Below are 12051 nucleotides of genomic sequence, written 5' to 3'. Positions count from 1 at the left end.
TTTATTGGACACTTTCATTACAATTTACATTTTCTTTTGCAGTTTTTAGTTCCTTTCCTAAAATAACAGTAGTTGTTGGGGTGAAGTCAGATAAGTGCTGCAACCTACACCTGCAACCAGTATGTTGGAGGATTCAATGTGTTACAATGGAGCATAATTAGCTTTAGAAAGGCAGCAGAAGAGGTGTTAATGAGGTGCTATAAAGGAAACTTGTACTGAGAAAATACATAGGCTGCCATTGCTAAACTCTACTTCTGAAAATGCTAATTGCCTGGTTAATAAAGCATATCTGTGGTAAAAATGTAATATCATATATTCATTTCTACATTTTATTTAAATATTTTCTCTGCTTTTGCATATTAATCTAAACAATCTCGACATTTGTAAACTTGCTTTGTAAAGATCCCGATATTTTACTTCCTTGAGTTCTCTGACACGCTCTCACTATGCCCCTTTGGTAGGCCCTGCTGTGTCACAGATTTCACAGAGCCTGCCTACTGAACTACAAAGGTGCTGAGAGGAGGAGTTTCAGGGGGGTGGGGGGTCAGTACAGGAATTACTGTTTGTAAGCAGCAAAGTAGCATGGGATATGTAGTCCTTAGAAATTGAAAGTAAGCAACAGAGGAGAAGCTGCAAGGCATGTGGGGAATCCAGGAATGTGTTGACAGAGATGGCTTGCAGACAGGCAGCACTCCAAACATAAAAGGGGATTTTTAAAGTAAGGTTATGATTTTTTTGTATTGTCAAAAATAACTATTCTTTGAGTTGCTGTTACAATGTTGATGTTATAAAATTAATGTGTATGCTGTGACCATCTAATTCTTTTAAGCTGCTCAAAAGCTTCAGTACTTTATTATTCACTTACCTGGAACAAGAAACTTCACTAGCTTCAGGCTTGTTCCTGGCCTGTGATGCAGTATCGATACCAGAGATGGCTAGGCAGGTTGTATTTCTTAGATAATGGTCAGCATGGCCTTCATATTTTTCTTAGTACATGGCTCCTTTAAAGCCCAGCTCTAGTTTTTAATAAAATGGAGAAGAGTTACATGGGTGATTGAAGCTGGCGGACAACTCACCAGCACCAGAATATCTAAGAGACAGCCTACCAGTCTCTGTGGAATCACTCTCGCACTAGGCCAGTGTTCAAGGTCAGCAAAGGTAGCAATTCAGCACTGGTAAATGGAAGGCTGTCCTCTGCAACTCTGCCACTAGTGATGTGATGCTAGCAGCAGAGTTGCCAGTTTTTATTGCTGTCTGGGTATCCACTGGGAGGATTACCCTCACTTTTTATCCTGTTTATTCTATTGCTGGGACAAGAAGTGAGGGGAGATCTTCCTATCAGGAACACTGACAACGATGAGATCAAACAGAGGTTCAAACCCGTACCCAATCTACTAAAAAGTATTTTTATTGCTGTGTCCCGTTTTTATTTCTGTGTCCGGAGAGTTCACTTTCTGTTTCATTCACCACCATCACTGGGAAAGGGAGTCATCTTCAGTGGGTTTTAAGGCAACAGCAGAGATTCTCACCCTCTCTCCATTAACATATTGTCTGACACCATCCTTGGAGTTATGGTTACTTGGCAATGGAGTGCTTGTATGTGAAACGTAGGAGCAACTTGAAGGCTTTTTTTTAGAGAAAAGCCTTGGTTGACTGTAGACCAGTGTGTAACTGGCTTTGGCTGCGCTGTGGATGTACTGGGAATTTTGTTGAGAATATCTCATCATTATAGTCCATGAGTGATTGATAATGCTGAACACTATGAAGAATAAGAGAAGATATCAAGTGTAGGTAGAGTTATACCAGCCATACACTGTTAGAATTTTGGTCGATTTAGAGAAATCAGACAAAATAGTATACTAAAAATGGGTGGCCCTGCCAGCTTGACAAAAGTCAATTAGTTAATTTTTGCCAAAGGAGCATAAACGAAAATTGTTGGATGTACAGCACCTACAGCCAGTCAGCTATTTGGGTATTCTGACAGCTGATGCTAGCGGCTGTCAGAATACAAGAGCCCAAGATTGGTTCATACACACTGCCGGCTGACGAAAGAAATCTATTAATATATGGCCATCTTTAGCCTTTAAAGAGATGTGTTAGTTTGTGTGAAGAACTCTATTGTTCAACATACTGAATTTCAGAGAGAGTATACGAATAAGCACCATACCTCATTTGTTTCTTAGGAAAAATTGTAAAGAAAAACAGTGTGTGTGCATTTTCACTGACCATTTCCTTTTTTGGCTATTATTTTTAATTGTATTTCAGTGTTATTACTGAAAGTCAATTTGTTGTATAGCAAAGGAGTATTATAAAAATTATCCATTCTGGGTGTCAAATTAGGTAGGTATGTCTCATTCCTTCTTCCTTTATTATGATCTGTATAATGATCATACTAATATAATGGGACTTGTAGATTATTTCAAGGTTTCCTTTGTTGTGAAATGGTTGAGAAAGGCTGGTGTAGGCTTTATTGCCAGGTGTTGACCAATTTCCATTTAATTGGACAAATGTCTGTTGGCTGCTGTATAATGCAAACCCTAGTGATTGGTATCAACTGCACAGTGCAGGGCGCAGTAGAAAAAAGGTACAGAAGGAAAAATAAGAACAAGTGGATCAAGTAAAGGGGAACGAGGGAGTGAAAGAATCAAGAGATAAGGACAGATGGGAGAGAAAGGATAGAGAGAAGGGGGAGGGTAGAAAGAAGCAGAAGAAAGGACAGAGAGAAGGGGGAGAATAAAAAGAATTAGAAGGAAGGATAGCGAGAAGGGTAAGGACAATATAAGGGTAGTGGAAAGACTGAGGGAAATGGAGAAAGAGAATGATTCAATGAAAGGAAAAATAAAAGAAGAAGGGGAACTGAGGTAAAGAAATGAAGAAGAGGAAAGACCAAATGAAGGGAGGCTGAGGAGGTAGATGAAAGGTGGGTGAGGAGGGGTTGAGGAGAAGTATATTTAAAAATGCTTTCTTTTGGGTTCTACAGCTGTGGTCTTCTAAGATCCCTAGTATTTTACCATTGAATAGTATGTGAATATCCATCCACAGCATCACTTTCTGTTAGCATTGGCGTAGCTGTTTTCAACGTAAGAACAATGCAACGTTTTCATACTGACAATTGAGTCCCATTGAGAAGATTTCCCTGCACTTCCTGTACCATAGCCAAAACAGGAAGTGAGAGGAAATCCCCTCCATAGTGAGGTAATCCCTGCTTGATACCAGGTTCACCAGTACTAGTGCCCCCATTGGAACATTTCCCCGCTATTACTGTTCTGGAGGCAACCCAAAATTTAGGATTTTATTTAACTTTCACTTTTGTGATAATGGTAAACAGGACAAATAAATAGAGTGAATCTCCTTATTAAAGGTGCAGACAACAATAAAAACCTGACAGGGGTTCTAATCTCTCTCCTCGCTGTCAAAAACTTTTTTTTTAATTGCCTTTAGTTAGACTTTAAATGTACAGTTCTTCAAAAAATTAGAAGATACAAAATTTGATAAATGCTCTGTCATGTTTTACATTAATTGACAAATGTCATATGCCAATCTATGGAAGCAATAAAACAACTCCTTTATTGAAATGTAATGAGTAGAAAAAAAGAGCAGTGTGCAGTAGATTTTGTTCCAAACTATGGGAAGTGTCAAGTCTTTTGGAGATTCTGTTGCTTTAGAAAATGTGCGTTGCCCCTTCCAACCAATCTGATCAACACAACACCTGGAATCTACTTTAAGTAACACCTCCACAATGCCTGAAAGTAATGTTTTTTGTATCAGACCAGCGCAGTAATAGACTGCAATACTTTATTACTAGAAAGGCAGACACACATGAAGTAAACCGATCATTCATTTCAAGATCCTTTTGCACCCAGCACATCTGTTATTCAGTGGATGTTGGGTGAGTTTCTGTACTACATGAACTTGGAACAAGCTCATTATGAAATCTGTTGATCATTTTCAGTCTACCAAATCCTATTTGTTTACATCAATGGTTTATACAAAAAGACTGTGACATAGCTGCAACAAAATCGCACTGTGTATCTGTCTTTCTCTTAGTGGAGCAATCCTTAATGTAAAAAAGTGACAAAACAAAAAAAACATCAGCTATATTTTTTCTACATTTTTATTTCTTCCATGAAATGCAAGTTTTTCTTTTCATCTTAGCCATTTTCAGATCATAGTAATCGTTAACCTTATTTATATGTCACGGGTTTTGGTCTCAAACTAAGAATATATTTTTTTTTCTGCTTGTCTCTTGCTTTTATAAGCCCTTCTGGTCCTTTCAAACCATCTTGCGGCATCCTTTGACCTTAGGTTTTCATCCCTCTGGAGCACATTGATCGATGCTTTCTTTTTTCTCCGAGCTGCCTGTGCACACAGGATCGTTCTACCATAAGGAAGCAAACATGAAGGCTAAAGGAGAAGAAGGAAGAGAAAAGAAAACACAAACAATAAAACAACAGACATCAATATTTTGCTAGAATGTCTAAAACAATTTACAGCATTTAAATTCTGCGCCTTATATCCTGTTTTATTCGTATTTCTCATATGCATTTCGACCTCCGAGCTGTGCCATCGCGATTCGACTTGTTATTTTGGTAATCATCCTCCTTTCTCTCACATCTGAGCCTGCCAATGATTCCGGGAAAAAAAACAGAAATAAAAAAAAAAATCTATGAAGCCTCTCAAGGGTAAAGGTCGTCCCTGTGGTAACAGCTCTGTGATTGGCTAATGCGGTGCAGGGGCTTTCTTTCTGTGGAAGTGCCGAGTGATTAATGAGCCATCCTTGTGAGCAAGAGAGGCTGCAGATTTTGTACAGCTTGAAAATCCCGTATTTCTACACTGCTGGTGAACTTTTTTTTTGCCCCCACCTTCTTTTCTTATTCCAGGCAAAACTAGTCAAGCTGTTTTTGTTAAAATGAAAAGACTTTAAATATTGTTCAAATGTTTTAGAAGAATATCTTTTTATATAGTTTTTTATTGTATGAAATAGAATAAAAATACCCTTTTACACTTATTTGTTTAGTCCAGTACAATTACTCATAACTAAACTAACTCCTAAATGCATGGTTCTAAAAAACCCATAAAATTCAGTTTACTTCCTAAATCAAAGCAAAGATAGAAAGATTACAGCTGAAAGCATAAGTGCCCTGTCAGACACAGTGTACTTATCCTTTTTGCCTCTGTGCCCTGACCTAAACCATCCAATGCTGTCCCTTCACAATTGCAGACTGCAGATTCCATACACCTAAAAAATAAATAAATAAATAAAAAAAGCATTTGGGTTGACATTAGCAGTTAGAAGCAGGCATAGAGCAGTGCAAAGATACACCTTTGTGTATCTTCTACAGTGTCCTGGAAGCCTGGGCCACTCAATATCCATGGCTGTATCCAGCTCTGAAATCAGAGATCTGCTGTTGCACATTAATTTATGCTCTAAGCCTTTCTGACCAATAAAGAGCCTTGGTTTCATGGCAGGAAGTCAAGATTTGCATTTTGAGTGCCCTAAGTTCAGAGGGGACTTAGATAAATAGACTATGGCATGTGGCCTCTGTTGGTGGCTGCAGTGGGGCAAGAACAGACGTTTTCCAGTAAAAGCGCTTTCTTACATCTGTCAGCTGATCCTGTCGGAAATTCAGTGCTGTGCTGTGTTCTGTTTACTGTTCCTGTGCTATTTCAGGTAGTCATATCTTCCTTCCCATTTCATCTCAGTGAACAACAAAACACCTCTGTGTTATGGGGATAAGAATAGGTGGAGGTGTTCTGTAGTCCTGACACACTTCTAGGGTGATAACACTGTTCCTCCATAGATACAGAATAATGAGTAACTGTTGTCACACTAGAACAGGAAGTGTGTTATTGCCAGGAGCACCAGGTGAAAATAGGGACAAAATAAAATGAATGGCAGCCACATAATCTTAAGGACTAGTAATCTGCAATATATTACGTTTTTGTTCTTGGCCTTCGAAAACACGTTTAGACGTCATGCACATTTTGCATTTAGCAAAAATCTTAACAACTATGTTGTTAGAGTATGGTCGCCTCCTCACAAGCTAGAAATTATAACTAGGGAACTTGATTGGCTAGCTGTAGGAAGTAACATTAGTACATGTTAAAGTATGTAGTTACACTCCCCACACTAGAACCATTTCACATAGAGAGGTCAGATATACTTTTAAGAAGTAGTGTAGCTCTAGTTATTGGGATTAAGATAAAATAAAACCAAGCTATGTCTTAAGTACGCAATTAGGTCTTTCCCAAAATTCTATTAAGGATTAGTTGGGTAGGTGCTAGGCCCAGGGTCCCCAACCAATTGTGCCATATTTTAAGAAATGTATTAGGACATCCCCGATGTTGATAAACCAGCATCTCACACATAAATAAGTAAGGTATTTACTGTTGTTTTCCATAATGCATATCCATATGTGTGCTATAAGTTTGCTTGCTATAAATAATAGACAGAAAACACTTGTATAAGCATAAGGAGTGTATGTTTCCTCATCTAGTAGTCCTAATATGCATATTTTGGGGTCAAGAGAAATATTAGCTGAAAATACAGTATTAAAGTGTTGCTAAACCCATAACCGTAAAATCAGTCTGTATATGCAGTAAAGCATGCTTGTTATACTCACTGTGGAACCTAATCCTCTGCATTGTGTAAAAAGGCCGTTTGAACCTCTCTTCTCTGATCATTGCCTTCTACTGTCCCCAATCCATCTTCCATAGTTAGAGCAACAGTGGCAAATCTGCACATGCTCTGTTTGGTGTGTACTGCTAGAGAGTTGTTACATTCAGGGGGTGCATAAGATCAGCACAGGACCAATCAGTGCTGTCTAGACAGAGGGTCATGGGTTACGCACCCTCATAGAAAAGTCAGAAGAGAATGAAAACTCCTCCTACAAGGTTAACCAGTGCTCGGCTGGACACTGATAGAAGTCAGGAGGCTGCTATATACTGCTGATAAGAAAAGGTATTTAGCAGTTCTTATTCAATAAAATAATTGCATTTCCATGTTCTGTGTACTGTGGGAGACTAGATTTAGTGAATGCAGGGTCATGGGTTTGGTAACACTTTAATGGTGTGCAGAATTTGTTGCCAATACCTAGAAAATTTAGCACATTTCCACAGTATATGTATTATGGTATTTGTCTCAATGCCACATCTGGTACATAGAGGATTTTCCCTATTGTGACATCTAAAGAGTTTGGGGCGAGTGATAGGTACAAAGAATAATGAAGGATTGCCTCTCACCTTCTTCTGAGATGGGGAAGGCAATACATGTAGGACATTATTTAAGACATCTGACCATTCAGAACCAGAAATTAGGGCTATATTATTCTATCATCCTACCCAGCATCTGAGTGTTAAGTGCCGTGAAGGGTGTTGTAATATGGATTTATACATTGTTGAGAATAAACCTCTTTTGTTCATAGTCATTACTGTCATGGGCGCAAGATCGCCGCCACCAACATGCGACAATCTCACGACTGCGACCACCAATATGTCACGATCGCGGCGTCAGAGCCCCGACCTTTTCACCAAACTCGTGACCAATGGACTGGCCGATCCAGACCATGATGTGACGTGCGTAACAATGCCACACCCAGCTGCACCCTACACAGCGATTTTCCAGATAATGGATTTCAACCTGTGCCTGCAGCCTGGATGCGCTTGTTACTGGGTCGGGTTAATTACGCAACTTACCCTTCACTGCCACCACCCCTTTTTGTACAGAGAAAGGGGAAACTCTCTTTATCAAATATACACTGTAATGGTTGAAAAGTTGTCTGTCCAATACGGTCACCGCATGCCGATTGGGCAGAGGATTAAACAAACACAGTAGCGTCTCTTTAGAGGCAGGAATTCGTAAATTGTAATTAAGCGCTTTAGAAACAGTTTAACACTTTCAGAAAGAAAGATTTATTACTAAAAGAGTCAAACAGGTGCAATAAAATATTTACAGAAAAAGATGTAACTAAGATGTATATATATATATATATATATATATATATATATATATATATATACATACAAAGAACCATAGCACAGCAAAGAGATATCAGAGAGGAAGTTAAAGGGTTAAGTTACCTGCCAATTAAACCTTAGCCTTAAGCAGATCCAAGTTTCAGAGCAAAGGGTCTCCCCAGGTGGTATATTGATGTTACAATTGGTAGATGTCTTCAACTCAACTTTTTAGGCCTGCTAGCCTGTGTTTTAAAGTCCCCCAGCAGGGGTGTGGTGCTGAGTAACTGACCAATACTCTGTTTAGGGAGGGATCGTCGGGCGGACTCTGAATTAGAACCAACATCTTCATAATCCATGATATGAAACATAGGGGACAAACTAACTTGAGGAATGTTCATTTAATTCTGTTACCTAAGCTGCTAGGTTTTATGAGGTTACAATCTCTTTCAATTCCTGGGAAAAGCTACCTTATCTCTGTTACGAGGTGAGAGATTACACATATTCTGGGGCAGCCAGGCTCTGTCTCCCTTGGGGGGCTTTGTAGCTCTGGGCCCCCTGCTGCTCTACCTGCCAGTGACACTGTTAACACACACACATCTGCCACTGTGCCTCTCAGGAAGGGAGGGGGAAGGAGAATGAGAAATGAGAGACACAATATATACTCCGTACCAAGATGGAGGTGCCTACAAAATGGTTGAACTGCGTATTTCACTGTGTTTTGCGCAGTTTTTGCGACAACTACTACTTGGGTAAGTATGGGGTTATCAACGGGGGACTGGTGATGAACTTGTGATTGTGCAGTTAAAGCATGGTGTAATTGTACACAGCGGTTTCTAGGCAAGCCATATTCATTCTGTAAGGCTTGAAAGGTTTTGAGGACCAGGCTGCCCTAAAGCTGAGATACTGTATATACTGTAGGTAAGTCCATGGTCAAGCCATGTCTCAACACCCTTCCAGTTTCAGAAGTTCTAAATCATTATAATTCCGTAAGTATGAAGTATACATTGTAAAGCCTGTGTACTGAAGGAGAGATTAAGTCTTATTCCACAGTTTATCCATGATGCAAAAGTAGGAGCACCCACCATCTGTCTAAATCTTCCTGCTTCTAAGCAATCTAGCAGCTGCTCCCTAGGGAATATGTTAAGTATTATATTCATAATAAGGTCTTCCTCATTATTCACATTCCATCCAACTAAGTGTTGCAACTGTGAAGCCAAATAATATAAATAGATGCTAGGGACTTCAAGCCCTCCTAAGTTCTTTGGATGCTTATTTTGGGGGCTTCATTATTTCTATCTCTCAAAATTGAGCATTAAAATTTCTAAAAATATTTATTGGGAGCAAAAAGGGAATGTTGTGCAAAGCATGTAATAATTATGGAGCCCAAATCATTTGAATCAAATTCACTTATCCAACCAAGGAAAGTGGTAGTTTGTAACAACTTGTTGCCTCTTATTTAAATTTAGTATATAAGGGCAATAGGTTAAATGCTTCATACTTGTAGATCTCGAAGTGAACGTTAATTCCCAAGTAAACAAATTAGTCTACTATTTTAATTTGTTTGGCATTAGCTGGGGGAGGGTCCAGGACCAGGTCTAAGGGTAATAAAGTATATTTATTTAATTTTCTCTTAAGCCCTTCTTAGGATCCAATTTTTTTGATTAATCGCATCAAAGACTTACACAATGTTTTGGTATCCCCCAGGAAAAACAGGAAATCATCTGCATATGGAGCTAAGTATTAATCCGTATTCCCCTTTCTAAATCCAATGAAGTTTGGATCTTTACTGATGGTTGCAGCAAAGAGTTCCAAAGCAAGAGCAAAAAGAATGGGAGAGAACAGACAACCCTACCTGTTGCCCCTATATAGAAGCCTTAGCCCTATTTTCGATTGACTCAGTACTGAACTAGACCTTGCAAAGAGATTGAGGGGGGCAACTCCAGTCAGCAAATGGATTGGTGGGGGAGCAACTGAAAGGTAGCTGCCCCCAGCAGTGGGGATCTGCTAAGCAGTCAACCTGTTACTCTGACCTGATTTGGGGGTGCTAGTGTAAGTAACAGGCTTTGTCTATGTGATAACTTCCTGTGATCACCTACATAGCAAAGCCCAGAAGCCGAGAGAGTGTGTGAGGTCAGTCAGTTTCTGTCAGGGCAGGAGCGATGGAATGGGCAGGCAGGCCTTATGGTAAGGTCACGCAGCGACTGACGACAGCCACTACCCACAGACCAGGGTCCATCAGGGCGCAGAGTCTAAGCCCCAGGCTGCCCTTCACCAGGGCCCCTGATAGTGGGGATGGACGTGACGCAGCCCGAGACCAGGTTGCGGCCCCCAAGTAACCCCAGCTGCGGTAACGACTGCGCCAATGGCGTACCGCTGGTGGGAGCTAGATGGGAAAACGTATAGCATGGTCAGACAGGCCGGGTCTATAACAACGGAGCAGACAGTACAAGATGGTAGGCAAAGAATACTCAGGTCACGGGCCGGGTTCAGCAACGGGAGGTCAGGTAAAAGGATAAAGCAGAAAAAAGTCTTGTCCAAGCCAAGGCGTTTACCAGGAGAGCAACGAGAACAGAACAAGAGCTTGCTGCAAGGGAACATACAGGACACGAATGCAAAGAGCAAGTGCAGACAACAGGCTTAAATGTGATCAACCACACCCCTCTGGAGGAGGGACCGCAGAGGCCTGAAAGCATAAGAGGCTCCCACCATGCTTTGCAGAAACCCAAGATGGATGCCACCACATGGAGCAGCACAACTCTGAGGAAAGGTATTACCTTGACAGTTTCCAGGACAGCTTCTTGAGACTCAGGTTACCTCTGAGATGTAGTGTCAGAGTCAAAGTAAAACTAAATAAAATACAAATAAAAAGTTTTAATAAGTAAGCCTTCAACATTATAATAGCTTAAGACTGTATATTTATGTTTTTGTATTAGCCCAGTTGTAAGTAGTTATTTTCCTGTTACAGATTTTTTAATAGGAGGCGATACCTCTACCAATACCTCTTTCTTTGATCTTTGTTGCCTGGCTAGCTCATGTCATCAAAGGCTTTAGTACCCTGGAAGCCAGCATTTCTGCTGTCCTGCACATTTGCTTACTCTCTGCAGTAAAACACATTACAGTAGAGTGCATTATAGACTTACAAGCAGACAGCGCAAGACTCTGATTAACAGGTATCTTTTTTGCTAATCTGGCAAGGAGCGAAGATACTGAGGTTTATTCTTCAAAACTACAGTTTAACAGCCACCTGTAAAAGATGCTGTATAACAATTGCAAACATAGTAAAGAGCAGTTAGGCTAGGTTCACATCTCTGCGGCTGGTGAATGCACGCAACATAGCATGCATTGTTGACCTACAGAGAAACATGCTACAATTTAATAAGTGGTGACATTACCTCATAATGGCACCCCCATGCAATGGCACCTGTGGCTCATTTTTGTGCACACCAGGCAGTATGGTGCTGCAGTTCAGTGAGGCACAGTATTAAAAAAGGGTTGGGGACTTGTTTCTCCATATTTCCCACAGGTAGGGCAGCCAACTGAAATGAATGGGCTTCTCTACCCATGATGTTCACTGGAAAACACGCATGCACATATGTGAACCAGGCCTTACTGTATGCAAAACCTAAAAATTAAACATATTCGGTCTTATTTTGGTCCATTAAATATAACTTTGGAAGCATTTTGTTATGTCTGTTTGGTCCAAAAAAATTACCTGCTGATCTTGTTAGAAATTCAGAGATGTCCTGTGCCTTCTGCACAATTCCTGTGTTATCTCAAAGAGCCCTCCTAGCTCCTATCTTGGGGTGCACTCACACTATGAATAGCTGAATTGACCCATGCCCGACTTTGTTTGTCCTCCATCCCCACTTTCTGCTGGTCTGCTCTCACCCTGGGCTAAAAGCAAGTGTTCCCAAGCACTCTTTCATCACCTCTGTTAACCAGACCACAGTGATCCCTGTTTCTTTGCTCAGTTATCTATGGAGAGTTCTGTGCTCAGGTATAGTTTGCACTCTTCTGTTCAACTGCCCGTCAGATTAAAGCCGCTTGATTAGCAGCTGCAACCAATGGCCGCAGCACTGATCTGTGTATTCTGAC

The 12051-nt window shown here is 40.4% G+C and overlaps 1 long non-coding RNA gene across 1 annotated transcript; it reads right to left on the bottom strand.

The window, feature by feature from the left end:
- Positions 1-4096: 4096 nt before the first annotated feature.
- Positions 4097-4856, bottom strand: LOC149469524 (uncharacterized). Its single transcript, XR_016311568.1, has 2 exons — positions 4492-4856; positions 4097-4404 (listed from the first exon to the last, which is right to left on the bottom strand). It is a non-coding gene; the product is annotated as an uncharacterized LOC149469524 (long non-coding RNA).
- Between the last annotated feature and the right edge of the window lie 7195 nt (positions 4857-12051).

Source organism: Staurois parvus, unplaced genomic scaffold (assembly GCF_062004578.1).
Source record: "Staurois parvus isolate SC_StPar_1 unplaced genomic scaffold, SC_StPar_1.0 ptg000068l, whole genome shotgun sequence".
Classification (NCBI taxonomy): domain Eukaryota; kingdom Metazoa; phylum Chordata; class Amphibia; order Anura; family Ranidae; genus Staurois; species Staurois parvus.
The sequence above is the reverse complement of the archived record's forward strand: the minus strand, read 5'-3'. Positions and strand labels throughout refer to the sequence as shown.